This window comes from Sciurus vulgaris (assembly GCF_902686455.1).
Source record: "Sciurus vulgaris genome assembly, chromosome: 11".
NCBI lineage: Eukaryota > Metazoa > Chordata > Mammalia > Rodentia > Sciuridae > Sciurus > Sciurus vulgaris.
Genome location: NC_136472.1, coordinates 23528942 through 23545264, shown reverse-complemented (window position 1 = coordinate 23545264; position 16323 = coordinate 23528942). Strand labels below are relative to the sequence as shown.

The 16323-nt window shown below is 37.0% G+C and overlaps 1 pseudogene across 1 annotated transcript; it reads right to left on the bottom strand.

Moving 5' to 3' along the window:
- Positions 1-732: 732 nt before the first annotated feature.
- Positions 733-16011, bottom strand: LOC306639790 (olfactory receptor 5L1-like; annotated as a pseudogene). Its single transcript has 2 exons — positions 15198-16011; positions 733-854 (listed from the first exon to the last, which is right to left on the bottom strand). The product of its transcript is annotated as an olfactory receptor 5L1-like (transcript).
- Between the last annotated feature and the right edge of the window lie 312 nt (positions 16012-16323).

The following is a 16323-nucleotide window of genomic DNA, read 5'->3' as shown; positions in this document are numbered from 1 at the left end:
TATTTATTGACTGATTTTACAGTGCAAGCTACTACTGAGCTTCATCCTCAGCCTAAATCAACATTTCAGTGATAGTGAAAGTTAAGTCTAACATTACTTCCTGCAGCATAACAAAGTACAGCAGGCTGTTGAAAAAGAAAGGAAAGAATTTGGTAGAATTTTAAGACAATGTGTTCAAGCTGCTTATTAGTACACACATTCTTCTATATACACATTCCTATTCAACTCTGACTGCTCTGTTTGTGTGGATTTCCACTGTAACTCTGACATTGTCATCACTAAAATGGATTTAAAGAATCCCTCTTTACTCATTGGCTGGTGGCTAAAATGCCAATCTGGTTCCTTCTTCACATGGCCCTCTTCCTCATGTATCTGTATTTTCCTTTATTATCTCTTACAAGAACAATCTTGCTGGATTTATGTTCCCAATCCTCTGTGATCTCATTTTGATCCTTACCTGAATTATAACTGCAAAGATGCTATTTCCCAAATATGGTCACTTCAGTGGTTCTGAGTGGATATTTTAGGGGACACTATTCACTTGTAAACACATTAATTCACAGAGCTATTTTGCTAAACATTGAAATGAACAAAAACCAAGTGATCAAATAATTGTCTTAAAACATAGATTTGAAACTCTGAGTAGTGAACTAAATAAATCATTCAAATCAGTGTGAGAACCACTGAAAAAATTCAGAATGGTAAATCAAATTCCTTTGGAAATCTAAATCTTCAACAGAATAGTGTGGGGTGATTCATCAGCTTCCTAAAGCTTTCCTTCACATCTTGGTTCCTGAGGCTGTAGATCAAAGGGTTTAGCATGGGGATGACCACTATGTAAAAGACAGAACCTGCTTTGACAATGAGCCATGAGTTTTTGGAGTTGGGGACACAACAAAAGAACAAGACAGTCCCATGAAAAATGGTGATCACTGTCAGATGGGAGGTGCAGGTTGAGGAAGGCTTCTTGGCGTCCACCAAGTGGCGGGCATTTTCCACGACTGTGACAAGATGGATATATAAGTACTGAGGATGATGAAGAGGCTGCTCATCTCATCAAATATGGCGATAATGAAACAAAGCATTTGACTGATAGAGGGGGCTGAGCAGGAGACAAAGACAATGGCAGAGTGCTCACAGACAAAATTATTGATGACATTAGACCCACAGAAGGATAATGCCAAGACGAAATAGGTGAGTGTCAGGGAGGAGACTATACCCCATGTGTAGGTTCCAGCCACTAATGATGCACACAGCTTCTGGGACAGATGCTATGTAGAGGAGAGGGTGACAAACTGCCCAAAGCAGTCATAGGACATCACTGCAACATGAAGGTTTCCGCCACTACAATATGCAATCCAAGAAGAATTGTGTGATGCATCCTGTAAAGGAGATGGTCTGTCTTCCATAACCAGGTTCTCCAGAAATTTGGTGGTCACTGTAGTGGAATAACAGAAATCAATAAGGACAAACAAGTGGCTAAGAAAAAAGTACATAGGGGTGTGAAGTTTGGGATCGATTCTGATGATCAGGGTCATGCTCGGATTTCCTACAACTGTGACTGTATAGATGGTCAGGAACACCAGGAACAGGGGCACCGCACTGAAGGTCTGGGAACTCCGAGAAGCCCAGGAGGATGAAGGTGACTTCAGAAGTCTGATTCGCCTCAGCCAACAGCATGACTGTTGTGGAGAAAAATCAAAAGAATAAAAGTAATAATAATGATAATGATCTAGTAGTCATAGATATTTACCACATAAAAGGCAATGTTCCAAAACATTAAAAACATTTATCTAGCTCTCCAAATGAAACAATGAATTATAAAAAAGTAGCTCCACATACATATGAGAAAAGATGGGACATATACAAAATGTGGCACTCGTTTACATTTAGACAGCTTAACACCTTGATGAACTGGGTTTTGGAGCAGATCCTAAGTGGGCAGAAGTTAAGTGAAGCCATTTCCTTTAGAAGAGAAAACTTTTCATGGTGTTATAGAAAACATGTTCCAGAGTTCCTCATTAAATTTAACAGCATGAATGCAGCAATGACTGCACATTTAATGCTAAAATGTGTAAAGGAAGTATTGGGAGAGGAAAGCAGAGAGGGGCCAATCAGACCAGGATGCCCGTTGAGGTCCTAGTCCTAAGTCTTTAGGAGTTGCCCCAGCAAACTATGAGCAAAAACAGGTGGACATTAAAGAAAACCAGCTCTTGTTGATCCCTCCTGTGTCACGACACGTGCCTCAGTGTTCTAGAATAAGGTAGCAACTGGTAAAAAGAGGAGGACATATTTTTCATGCATTGCTTCACCATTTTTTTTTCCTCCTCACAGGTTTTCTCATAGGCCCTGATGCTTCTAATGTGCTCATCCAGATCCATTTTTTTTTTTAAACTTTTCATTAACTTTCAATCTTACAACTTTACTAGTCCCATTATGTTATTAAATATTTGCAGAATCTCAGAATTTGAAATAAAATAAAATGCATTTTCCCTAAGTCATCTGTGTTCTTCAGAACAGGCTGGAAAATATGGTAATAGTAACTAACTACCCTCACCCTGTCTGGTGACAGGAACATTTTCACTCTACATATTGAAGAAGGGTTTGATTGAAGATACATCAGTGATCATCTTAGGAGTTTGAGTGATGCAATCATTGTTATTTGTGTATGTTATTTTCAGAGGGCAAAAATGTGCTCTGTTTGCAGGGAGTTCATAATCACAAAATTCCCTATTCATTTCATCGTCATATATAAAAAACAAATTGAGCCAATAATAAGCACAACTCTGAAATGTTCAAGTGAACACAAGATAATTAGTATGAATCCCATAAGCAGAAGACTCTAGTTTTAGTTTTGTACTACCAGCTCAAGGTGAAAAGACTTGCACCTCCTTTATAGCTAACGGCTATTTTTACACTCAAAATGAACTTCTTCATGAGGAAAAAGAAATCATCAGGAGAGTGCAAACAGCTCACACAGAACAGCACCACTAGAGAAGCCCAGACTTCAGATGGAGATTTAAAATCAATTTGAGGCTTTGGTATTTGCTGTGTTATCTCTTGTAACTCACTCAGATTTTCCTTCCTTATGGATAAAGCAAGACTAGTAATGAAAGATAATACCTATTTTGAATGTAAGCGTTAAATTAGGAAATGATGTTAATATGTTTATTTAATGTCTAACAATTATGCACCCAGGAAATGGAGGTTCCCTCAGACTTTCCCATTTTAAGTTTTAGTTCAGTGATGAAATGAGCTCTTTTTCAAACTTCATATTATTAAAATGCTGAAGAAACAGAGCAACATCATGAGGGCAGGCAGCAGCAATGAACACGTGGTGCAGTTTAGTACTTCAAAGGTAAGTTCAACTGTTCAACTCTCATTCCTGGGTCTCTCTCACCTACTAATTCACAACTATCCTGAAATAACATTTTCTGACTTCCCCTTTGTTTTCTCATGACAATCTGACTCTTTTTGGTCCACTTCTCATCTCGGGTTTTGCCTGGGGAAGATTTACAAACTGCAACGTTCCCTGGTGGATTATGGGAGCAGAGGCTCAGTCTCCTCCCTGTAGTGCTTCCACCTGCCTGTGAGAGCACCTTTCCTCATCCCTGGATTCCTGTGGTTCTTAACAAGCTACAGCTTCAAACATTTCAATTCCTCTCTATCACTTAGTTTATTCAATTTAAATTTATCATTTTAATTTGACTTAAGAGTATACCTAACTATCCCCAGTGTTCAACCTTCTTTAATCATGCCAATATCCTCAGTTTATTCCTTGGTTTATTTAATTTTCTTTCACTTTTACCTAACTATACTATTTCCTTGGTCAACTGATGCAGCATTTTAATACATAAGGTCTTAGATGAAAATCACTATCACAAAGAGGTGTTCCCTTTTTACTCCACTAATAGCTTCTTAGTGTACCTACAGGTGTTACCATCAGGGAATGCAATGTCATGAGATGTCTGTTCGCTATTACTTACACAGAGCATACTCTTATTTCTACAAGATTTTGAAATATTGAGAGTATTCTAGATTTTATGACATTTTTTCAAAAATTGCTGTGTGACTACTAGGCACATGGGATATTCTGAGAGCACAAAACAAAAACAAAACAGGATTGATACTCAAAAGAAGAAGCAGAGATTAGAACTTAAATATCTGAGCCCTGAGAAGATGAACTAGGTAGGATGGTCTTTGGAATAGGAGTCCCTGCTTTAAAAGGTACAGAACTTCAGTGACTCCTAAATAGTATAAAATAGCAAATGACACATGGTCAATCTGAAAACAACTCACCTGAGATCTTGTTCTTATTTTTTGATAGACTGCAGGAATCCAGGGAATTCTTACTCATACTCAAATATTATTTAAATATTAAGAATTTATGAAATACATCAGGCATCCACAATGAATTTTAGTTAAATTTTCTAGGAATATGTTTCAGAAAAATTCAGGGAGAAAAGGGATAGAAAGGAGGAGAAAAAAGAGAGACAGGAAAAAAAGATATTTAGAAGCTTATCTGACTTCTAGGCAGAAAATAAAATGAAGGACTTACTAATACCTCTATGACATAAGGGATTTAGACCATAGAGAATTTTTACTAAATTATTTTGAACACATAAATTAGATTAAATGTCTTAGGTGGCATTGAGCAAGAATGTAATTTCTTCTAGTCACTTGAGACAATGCCTCATTAAACCTACTCCAATAATTTATTTTACAACTTTTAACTGTGGAAAATGTATAAACTGGCTTGGAAAAAATAATAGCTATAATAAGTTATAAAAGAAAATGTAAATAAATGGTAATGCAATAATGCCAGGGTCCAGCCCTAGCAGGAGTCCACGGTTCCACACTGGTAAAGGGATGGGGAGACAGCGTCGGCAATGGATGGAGAATGAAAGACACAGACTCTAGTTCTGGTGCAATCAATCCCACTTTATTCTGGGGAAGGCTGGGTTTTATACATTTTTCTTCAGTCTATGATGACAGGCTTGTGATTAATAAAATCAAAGAAGTTTCCAAAGCATAGGCAGAAATTGTTTTTACCGAAAGATTATGAGAAAACAGTAATCGTTCAGATTACAATTATTTAAACTAAGTCAATGATCTAATACAGTGTTTATATCCTTAATATCTAAACTCTATGTGACCTAAGATTATTATTATTCTTGCGGTTAAAGCGATAAACAAATAATGTCATGTGACCATCTCTACTAGGTCCTTCTGGTTAATATCTAAATTACTGAGTTAAGGGTACAGGAGGGCAGTGATCCCAATGGTTCTGGTGGCCAAGTTTTCTTACTGAATAGATTACATTGTCTTATGTAGCTCTTTTTCCCAGAACAGGGCATTGTGTACCAATGTTTATTATAGAGGTGACATATTCTTTGTAGGAAGGAAGGAATGTTGTGAAACCTTATTCTTTTACCTTACCACATAAACAAAACCATCATCTGGATTAAACCACCCTGTAGGAGACAGGGGGAGATCTATATCTATCTTCTTTAAGGTAGATATAGATATTGCCTTTAGGGGGGTACCAGGGCTTGCCATTGATAAATAAGCTAGTCCATATCTAGTAGCTACTGTGGGAGGTGCTTTTTGCATACTCATGGTTGGAAAGACAGACAGTTCCGTGGCCAAATTTATGTACTGCATTACATGTTCATAACAAGCACCCGGAAGAAGACACATCACACAGTGGTAAAAGACTTTTTACTACTTGTGGCTGAGAAGGAGTTATGTCCCCAATGTTTTATTAATATTCTTGGGAAATTCTGTAGTATTCCCTTCACCCTCAGTGATTACTACCAAGGAAGAGATGAGTAATATAATATTAGAAACATAATGCAGAAAAAGCACCAGAGCCCGGAGGCAAGCATCTGGCATCTGCCGGGACAATGAGTCCTTGCAAACATCATTCCCTCAGTGGATCCTTGTCAAGCACTGGTTGGGTTGCCAGGTGCCCCCGCACAATGATTAAGAATTAACTGCTCTTAGCAATTGCTATATATTTTTCTCATTTTCTACATGTCATGTGTGTCCTTGGATGTATACATGACAGAATATGACTTCTGACTTTTTCATTTAAGATAAAATAATCATCCGTGTCCTTGGAAACACTGATTCACATTATTACAATGAATTTATGTTTTCTTTCAAATATAACCACACTATGCTTCCAAGCTTATACAGTACAATGAGTTAGATATATTCATGCCCACACTTTCTTAAAAGTTACTTGAAATATTAAGTAGTTGGTAAACATACCAGAAGTTTGAAGTAAACAGGGATTATTAATCACAGGACATAAAGACTTTTTATTATGAATGACTCAGCATTGTTCCAGAGTTCCAGAGTTATCTCTTAAGGGAACAGCACCTGGCACCTCTGCTCCCTGCATTCACTGTGAAGTCGACTTCTGCAAAAAAGAAAACAATGACAGCCTTCCGTATCATTTTATAGAGGTATTTTTATGCATCATGGCAAACTGCTCACTGCTCAGTGGCTTTAACTAATGCATTTGTTTAATTTCACACCTTCTGTGGGGTAGAAGTCATGTCACAGCTAAGCTGGGTATTGGTATTTGAGGCTAGAGTCTGAATCAGAGGTGAGACCAGGGAAAGATCTTCTTCCATGCTCTTTGAGTTATTGACGGAGTTTGTGTTCTTGAAGATGCTGAACCTCTATGGTTTGAATATGGTGAATGTCACCCAGAGCCCATTAAAATTAAAAGCTGATCCCATGGGTGGCCCCACTGGGATGTGTGTGACCGTCAAGAAGTGGGGCCTGGAGGGACGTCCTAAGTCATTGAGGGCATGAAGCATTTCTCATGACTCCTTGATAGTTCCAAGAAGGTTATTATAAAACCTGAGTTTGTTCCCATCTACTTCTTTCTGTTCCTGTTGGAGATGCGACCACTTGCTTCTGCTTATGGACCCCCACCATGGTTCTCCATTCACTACACTCACCAGAGCCAAGAAAATGGGGTCACTAATCTTAGCCTTTGAACATCCAACAATGTGAATTAAATGAAAATTTTTCTCATAAAAAGTGAGCTGCCTCAGGCATTTTGTTGTAGTAATGCACAACTGACTATTACAGGAGCTAATGCCACCTTTTCTTGCTAGTCATGGGTCAGCAGCCACTTTTAGATCCAAGAAAACTCTTTTTGCTTCTCACTCCATCTCCCTCTCCACAGGCCCTCCCAACATGAAAGGATTGTTTCAATGCCTTAAATGATTTCATGTATGAACACTTCATTAAAATGTCAGGTCCTGAGTCTGTTCTATCCTGTGTCTAAGACTCTAACATAATAACTTCCCATTTCAATCAAGTTTAATGACTCTGATGCTATCAATGTAATAGGTTGGTGTCATGTTCAGGTGGTTCAGATGTCTTCAAATTACCTTATGAAAAGAGCTGAGGAGTTAACATAACCCTATGCAAAATGTTTTATAAATGCTTTTCTCTCTCTCATGGGAATGTGAACTATTTCTAATTTCCTATTAAAATTAAGAAAACATTCATTTTGTCAATTCAGATGACTACATGCTGTATATCTTAAGCCTTATTCATCATCTTAGGACCTACTACTTCCTACTACTTGGTTGAATTTGCCATAGACTACAGCTATCTTCAAGATTCATCTGCTTTCCTTCTGTTAGATGAACTTACAATTTTTTCTACTATAATTCCACCAAAGACATAATTTTATAGTTTATGTTCTGAAACTTTATTTTAGAAGGTTATTTCTTAGATATAGGAATGAAATTCTACCTATTTTCTTCACCAACTGAAATGTTAATCCTTGCCTTCTACCTTCTAGTCTGTCACTAGAGGGTCAGCCACAGTCTTCTAACTCAGGTAGAATGTGGAAGATAACAGTTCATCGATGGTATCTCACATGACAATTTCTTTTTCCAGCCTGCATATTGATATTACATACATAAACCACACGGTCTCATTTCAATGGACACTTAGGTGGTTTCTTTACCTTGGCTATTATAAAAAATGCTGAAAAGACCACAGGAGAATCAATATCTCTTCCACATACTAATTACAATTCCTTTAAATAGCATTGAAAAATCTCTTCACTAAAAACAAAGGTAGGTAATTGATGTGATGATAACATTAATCAGTCTGATTCAATCATTTCATAGTGTAAGCATACACCTGAACATCATATTGTACACCTTAAGATACAATTAATATTTCAGTTTGTACAAGGAAAATTGCAAAAATCACATTTTAAGATAAGTTGGAAGCAAATAGAAATAGATAATTAAGTTTCTAAATAAGTTTGAGACGTTCACTGATGAGCTGGCTAGCATTTTGCTCCATCCCACATATTTTGTGATTTTTTTTAGCAGGCAGGAATTCTGGTTTGGTGCTTTCAAAGGGTTGACTAGGATAACAACAAACTCAGCAATGCATTGTGAATATATACAAAACTATATTTATAAAATAAAAACTTAAGGAGCCAAAATGTAGCTCATCTTTCTTTCTTTCTTTCCTTTCTTGATTTGTTTCCTTTATTTCTTTCCTTCATCCCTTTAGATATAAACTTAGGTTTTAAATTGAAACCTCTTCTTTTTTAAGGTAGGTACTTATCATTTGAAACTTCCCTCTTAAAACTGCTTTTGCAGAATCCTATAAGTTTTGGTATGTTGTATTTCCATTTCCGTTGACTCAATGTATTTCTTTTTAATTTCCCTTTCACTTTCTCCTTTGATCCATTGGTTGTTTAGCAATGTGCAATTTAATTACCACACATTTGTTTTGATATAACACTTTTTCTCCTGTTACTGATATAGTTTCATACACTTTTGGATAGAAAAGATAATGAATATATTTCAATATTTATGATTTTTTTACTTATTTTGTGGATTAACTTGTGATTTTTACTAGAAAATATTTCCTACATGTTTAAGAATAATGCAACCATTTTCTTACACCACACACACAAAATAAATTCAAAATGTTTGAAAGACTTAAATGCAAAATGCGAAATGTATAGGAGAAAACATAGGAAATAAGCTCCTTGATGTTGAAGTCAGTAATGATGTTTTGGATTTTATATCAAAAACACAAGCAACAAAAAGCATAATTAAATAATGGGGAATATATTAAACCAAAAGATTTCTGACATAAGAGGAAATAATCAACAAAATGGAGAGGCAATCTGTGGAAAGGGAAAGATCCCACAACCACACCAAACACACTGGACCTCCAGGACCCCAGCCTGATCAACCATATCCCGCCTCCAGGACCTCCAGCTGACCACATCCACACCAAGAGTGGCAGCTCCCCATTTGGCAACACATTTCGAAGCCACAGTGGCCATCTTGGATAATCCTGGAAGCTGGAGCTCCGATAATTAGGTGGAGCAAATACCATCATGAGACGCCTGAGGGGGCTTGAAGCTCATTGTCAGGGGCTATTTGGTCTAGGATTGCATAGTGTCTGAATTGGGCACTGCTAATATTGATCTCCCCTTAAAGAAAGGGCTTTGGAAACCTATAGGGCCACTATAAGCCTATAGGGGGAAATCTGCAATACCACAGATCTGCACTGCTAGAGGGGAAGATACATGAACAACATGAAAAAACAAGGGAGAAAGTGATCCAAACAAATCTAGATTCTATATTAATAGAATCCAATGGACAGTATGTTAGAAGAAATGTCAGAAAAGGATTTCAGATTATACATGATTAAGATGATTCATGAAGCAAAGGATGAGATAAGAGAGCAAATGCAGGCAATGAAAGATAATACCAATAAGCTGAAAGAGCACCTGCAGGAAGCAAAATATCATTTCAACAAAGAGATAGAGATTCTCAAAAAAAAAAAAAAAAAAAAAAAAGGAAATCCTTGAAATGAAGGAAACAATAACTGAATAAAAAACTCAATGGAAAACATCACCAAAAGACTAGACCACTTGGAAGACAGAACCTCAGACAATAAAGGCAAAATATTTAATCTGGAAATAAAGTTGCCCAAACAGAGAAGATGGTAAGAAATCATGAACAGAATCTCCAAGAACTATGGGACATCATGAAAAGACCAAATTTTAGAATTATTGGGATTGAGGAAGGCACAGAGAAACAAACCAAAGGTATGAACAACGTATTCAATGAAATAACATCAGAAAATTTCCCAAACCTGAAGAATGAAATGGAAAATCAAATACAAGAGGCTTACAGAACACCAAATGCACAAAATCACAACAGATCCACACCAAGGCACATTATAATGAAAATGCCTAACATTCAAACTAAAGATAGGATTTTGAAGGCCACAAGGGAAAAGCATCAGATTACATATAGGGGGAGACCAATATGGACACAGCAGCCCACTTCTCAACCCAGACTAAAAGCTAGAAGGCCTGGAACAACATATTTCAAGCTCTGAAAGAACATGGTTACCAACCAAGAATCCTATACCCAGCAAAATAACCTGCAGATTTGAAGATGAAATAAAATCCTTCCAAGATAAACAAAAGTTAAAAGAATTTACAAATAAAAAGCCTGCACTACAGAATGTTCTCAACAAAATATTCCATAAGGTTGAAATGAAAAACAACAATGGAGGTCAGCAAAGGGAGGAACTACCTTAGCGAAAAACCACTCAAAGGAGCAACCAAGCCAACTTAAAAACCAAAAATAAGCCCAAAAGACTGGGAATACAAATCATATCTCAATAATAACCATAAACATTGATGGCCTAAACTCATCAATCAAAAGACATAGACTGGCAGAATGGATTAAAAAGAAAGACCCAACAATATGCTGCCTGCAAGAGACTCATCTCTTAGAAAAAGACATCCACAGACTAAAGGTGAAAGGATGGGAAAAAACCTACCACACACATGGACTCAGTAAAAAAGCAGGGGTTTCCATTCTTATATCAGATAAAGTGGACTTCAAGCCAAAGTTAGTCAGAAGGGATAAAGAAGGACATTTCACGCTGCTTAAGGGAACCATAAATCTGAAGATATAACAATAGTAAATATTTATGCCCCAAACAATGGTGCATCCCTGTACATCAAACAAATCCTTCTCAATTTCAGGAATCACATAGACCACAACACAATAATTCTGTTTAACTTTAACACACCGCTGTCATCACTAGATAGATCTTCCAAACAAAAACCAAAAAAAGGAAACCATAGAACTCAATAACAAAATCAAAAACCTAGACTTAATAGACATATAAATTATGCCATTCATCAACAAGCGGATTCACTTTCTTATCAGCAGCACATGGAACATTCTCAAAAATAGACCATATGTTATGCCACAAAGCAGTCCTTAGGAAAGGCAAAAAAATAGAAATACTGCCTTGTGTTCTATCAGATCATAATGGACTGAGAGTAGAACTCAATGACAAAATAAAAAACAGAAATTATTCCAACACCTGGAGACTTAATAATATGCTATTGAATGAAACATGGATACCAGAAAACATCAGGGAGGAGATAAAAAATTTTTAGAGGTCAATGAGAATGGTGATACAACATATTAAAATCTCTGGGACACTATGAAAGCAGTACTAAGAGGAGAATTCATTGCATGGAGCCCATTCCAGAAAAGAATGAAAAGTCAACAACTAAATGACCTAACATTACAGCTCAAAGCCCTAGAAAAAGAAGAACAGAATAACAGCAAAAGTAGTAGAAGACAGGAAATCATTAAAATCAGAGCTGAAATCAATGAAATTGAAACAAAAGAAATAATTCAAAAAATTGACAAAACAAAAAGTTGGTTCTCTGAGAAAGTAAACAAAATAAACAAACCCTTAGGCACACTACAAAGAGGGAGAGAAAACTCAAATTACTAAAATACATGATGCAAAAGTAAATATCACAACAGACACCACTGAGATATAAATATAATTAGAAGCTACTTTGAAAATCTGTATTCCAACAAAATAGAATCTACCAAAGACATTGACAAATTTCTGGAGACATATGCTCCTCCCAAACTGAACCAGGAGAACATACACTATGGAAACAGATCAATATCAAGCAATGAAATAGAAGAAGCCATTAAAAATACACCATCCAAGAAAAGCCCAGGACCAGACGGATTCTTAGCCGCATTCTACAAGATCTTCAAAGAAGATCTCATTCCAATACTTCGCAAAGTATTCCAGGAAATAGAAAAAGAGGGTACCCTACCAAACTCATTCTATGAAGCTAATATCACCTTCATACCCAGACCAGGAAAAGACACATCAAGGAAAGAAAAATTTAGACCAATATCCTTGATGAATATAGATGCAAAGATCCCTAACAAAATATTGAGAAACCGTATCCAAAAGCATATTAAGAAAATCGTGCACAAGGATCAAGTGGGGTTCATTCTGGAATGCAAGGATGGTTTAACATCCATAAATCAATAAACGTAATCCATCATGTCAATAGACTTAAGGATAAGAATCATATGGTTATTTCAATTGATGCAGAAAAAGTGTTTGAAAAAATACAACACCCCTTCATGCTCAGAACACTAGAAAAAATAGGGATAGTAGGAACATACCTGAACATTGTAAAGGCTATTTACGCTAAGCCCATGGCCGACATCATTCTTAATGGAGAAAAGCTGAAACCATTCCCTTTAAAACAGGAACAAGACAGGGATGTCCTCTTTCACCACTTCTATTCAACATTGTCCTCGAAACTCTAGCCAGAGCAACTAGGCAGACCAAAGAAATTAAGGGGATAGGAAAAGAGGAACTTAAGATGTGACTATTTGCTGATGACATGATTTTATATTCAGAAGACCCAAAAACTCTTCCAGAAAACTTCTAGACCTCATCAATGAATTCAGCAAAATAGCAGGCTACAAAATCAACACGAATAAATCTAAAGTATTTTTATATGCAAGCGACGAAAAACTGAAAGTGAAATGAGGAAAACAACTCCATTTGCAATTGCCTCAAAAAAAAATAAAATAAAATATTTGGGCATCAATCAAACCAAAGAGATAAAAGATCTCTACAATGGAAACTACAAAACATTGAAGAAAGAAGTTGAGGAAGACCTTAGAAGATGGAAAGATCTCTCATGTTCTTGGATAGGAAGAATTAATATTATCAAAATGTCCATACTACCAAAAGTGCTATACAGATTCAATGCAATTCCAATTAAAATCCCAATAATGTACCTTACAGAAATAGAGCAAGGAATCATGAAATTCATTTGGAAGAATAAGAAACCCATAATAGCTAAAATAATCCTTAGCAGGAAGAATGAAGCAGGGGGTATCACAATACCAGAACTTCAACTATACTACAAACCAATAGTAACAAAAACAGCATGGTATTGGCACCAAAATAGACAGGTAGATCAATGGTACAGAATAGAGGATGCGGACACAAACCCAAATAAATACAATTTTCTCATACTAGACAAAGGTGGCAAAAATATGCAATGGAGAAAAGATAGCATCTTCAACAAATGGTGCTGGGAAAACTGAAATCCATATGCAACAGAATGAAACTAAACCCCTATCTCACCCTGCACAAAACTCAACTCACATTGGATCAAGGACCTTGAAATCAGACCAGAGATGCTGCATCTTATAGAAGAAAAACTAGGTCCAAATCTTCACCTTATTGGCTTAGGATCAGACTTCCTTAACAGGACTCCCATAGCACAAGAAATAAAAGCAAGAATCAACAACTTGGAGAGATTCAAACTAAATAGATTTCTCTCAGCAAAGAAAACTATCAGCAATGAGAAGAGAGAGCCTACAGAGTGGGAAAAATTCTTTGCCACTCATACTTCAGCTAGAGGACTAATTTCCAGAATATATAAAGAACTCAAAAACCCTACACCAAGAATACAAATAACCCAATCAACAAATGGGCTAAGGATATGAACAGACGCTTCACAGAAGAATATCTACGAGCAATCAACAAACATATGAAAAAATGTTCACCATCTTTAGAAATAAGAGAAATGCAAATCAAAACTACCCTAAGATTCCATCTCACCCTAATTAGAATGGTGATTATCAAGAATACAAGCAACAATAGGTTTTAGAGAGGATGTGGGGAGAAAGGTACACTCATACATTGCTGGTGGGGCTGCAAATTAGTGCAGCCACTCTGGAAAGCAGTGTGGAGATTCCTTAGGAAACTTGGAATGGACCCACCATTTGACCCAGCTATCCCACTCCTTGGCCTATACCCAAAGGACTTAAAATCAGCATACTACAGAGATACAGTCTCATCAATGTTCATAGCTGCTCAATTCACAATAGCCAGACTGTGGAACCAACCTAGATGTCCTTCAGTTGATGAATGAATAAAGAAACTATGGTATATATATACAATCGAATATTACTCAGCTATAAAGAATAAAAATTATGGCATTCGCAGGCAAATGGATGAAATTGGAGAATATCATGCTAAGTGAAATAAGCCAGTCTCAAAAATGCAAAATGTGAATGATCTCACTGATAAGCAGATGATGACACAAAATGGGGGGTGAGAGGGGGGCAAGAATGGAGGAGGAAGGAGGGACTGTATAGAGGATGTATAGACGGAAAAGAGGAGTGGGAGGGTTGGGGGGAAGGAAAAAATAACAGAATGAATCAAACTACATTACCCTACGTAAATGTATGATTACGCAAATGGTATGATGTTACTCGATGTAGAAACAGAAACAACATGTATCCCATTTGTTTACAATAAAATAAATTTTTAAAAAATGAATCTTACTTTCAGGATCAGGGAGACTAATATGACATGTGATCCTTATGTTCTTCTTTAACTTGCAAATGTTTCATTTCAAACCAAATATGTGTGTCTTAGAAGTACCATTAACCATATTCATTTAAATATCACTAAATTACTTTAAAATTATAGTTTGATATTTTTGAAAGATGTTTAATCCCACAGTTGTAAATTGAAAAAGATACAAATATAAGTGAATGGAAAAGCTCACGTCATGACTACTTAGCTTGTTCCTATTCCTGTGGCTCCAACACTGCAGGCCCACCTATCAACGCCTCTACCTGCGTCAACTTTGGCGACCCTAAGTCCTGGCAAGCACATATTCTCTAAGAATGTGTTTAGAACCTGAGAGCTTTTCTGAAAGCTTCTTTTACATCTAGTTCCTCAGGTTATAGATCAAGGGGTTCAGCATGGAGATGAGCACATTGTGTAAACAGCATGGCCACTTTGGTCAGCATCTCCAACATTACCGGAAGGGGGTCTGCAAATAAATGGAAAGGATCCTTCCATGAAAGACCACAATGGCTATGAGGTGGGAGGCACAGGTGGAAAAAACTTTGCGCCTCCCCTCTGCAGAGCGCATCTTCAGGATGGTGATGAGGATGAACAGGTAGGAAGTGAGGATGATCACAATGGTCATAGATTCATTGGAAGTAGCCATGATGAACAGCAGCACCTCATTCACACTGACATCAGAGCAGCCAAGACTTAGGAGAGGGTGTAGGTCACAGAAGAAGTGGTTGATCACATTTGACCTGTAGAATGGGATCTCAAGGGCCAAGCACAAATGAATGAGAGCAGACACTGATGCTAAAAGGTAACAACCAGAGACCAGCTCTGCACAGAGCTTCTGGGACATGATGACCATGTACAGCAATGGGTTGCAGATGGCCACAAAGCAGTCATAGGCCATCACTGCCAGCAGGAAGACCTCCGTGATCACACAAGTGCAAAACAAATAGAATTGTACCATGCAGACTGGGAGATGGCTTTGTTCTTGGTAAAGATGTTGGCCAGCATTTTGGGCACTATGATTGAGGAGTAGCAGAGTCCACAAAGGACAAGTGGCTGAGGAAAAAAATACATGGGAGCGTGCAGGTGAGAGCTGAGAGCTGGATCAGTGTGACCATGCCCAGGTTGGCCAGAACAGTGACTCCATAGATGAGAAGGAACACCAGGAAGAGAGGGACTCAGCTCGGCGACATCTGACAATCCCAGGAGAATGAACTCAGTCAGAGTGGAACAGTTTTCCTCATCCATGTAAACCCACTTTACATGTGGCTGGGGGGTGGGGGGACCAAAAATTAAAAGCTATTCTTCATTATGTGATGAAATTTAGTTTTTACTGGATAAAAAAATTTAAAAACTTAAAAATAAATAAAAAACAACAGAATCAATAAGTTAGTTAATTTATCCATAAAGAATTGTTATCTGTGCTATTCAATTTACCAAAAATTAAGGCATATCATAATGGAGATGCATAAAGCCTTTAGTTGACTTCAGAGATCACATGAAATCATTAATATTTATAAAAACTTTTCTGTATGTTTGATTAGGTTTTCAAAATTGCAA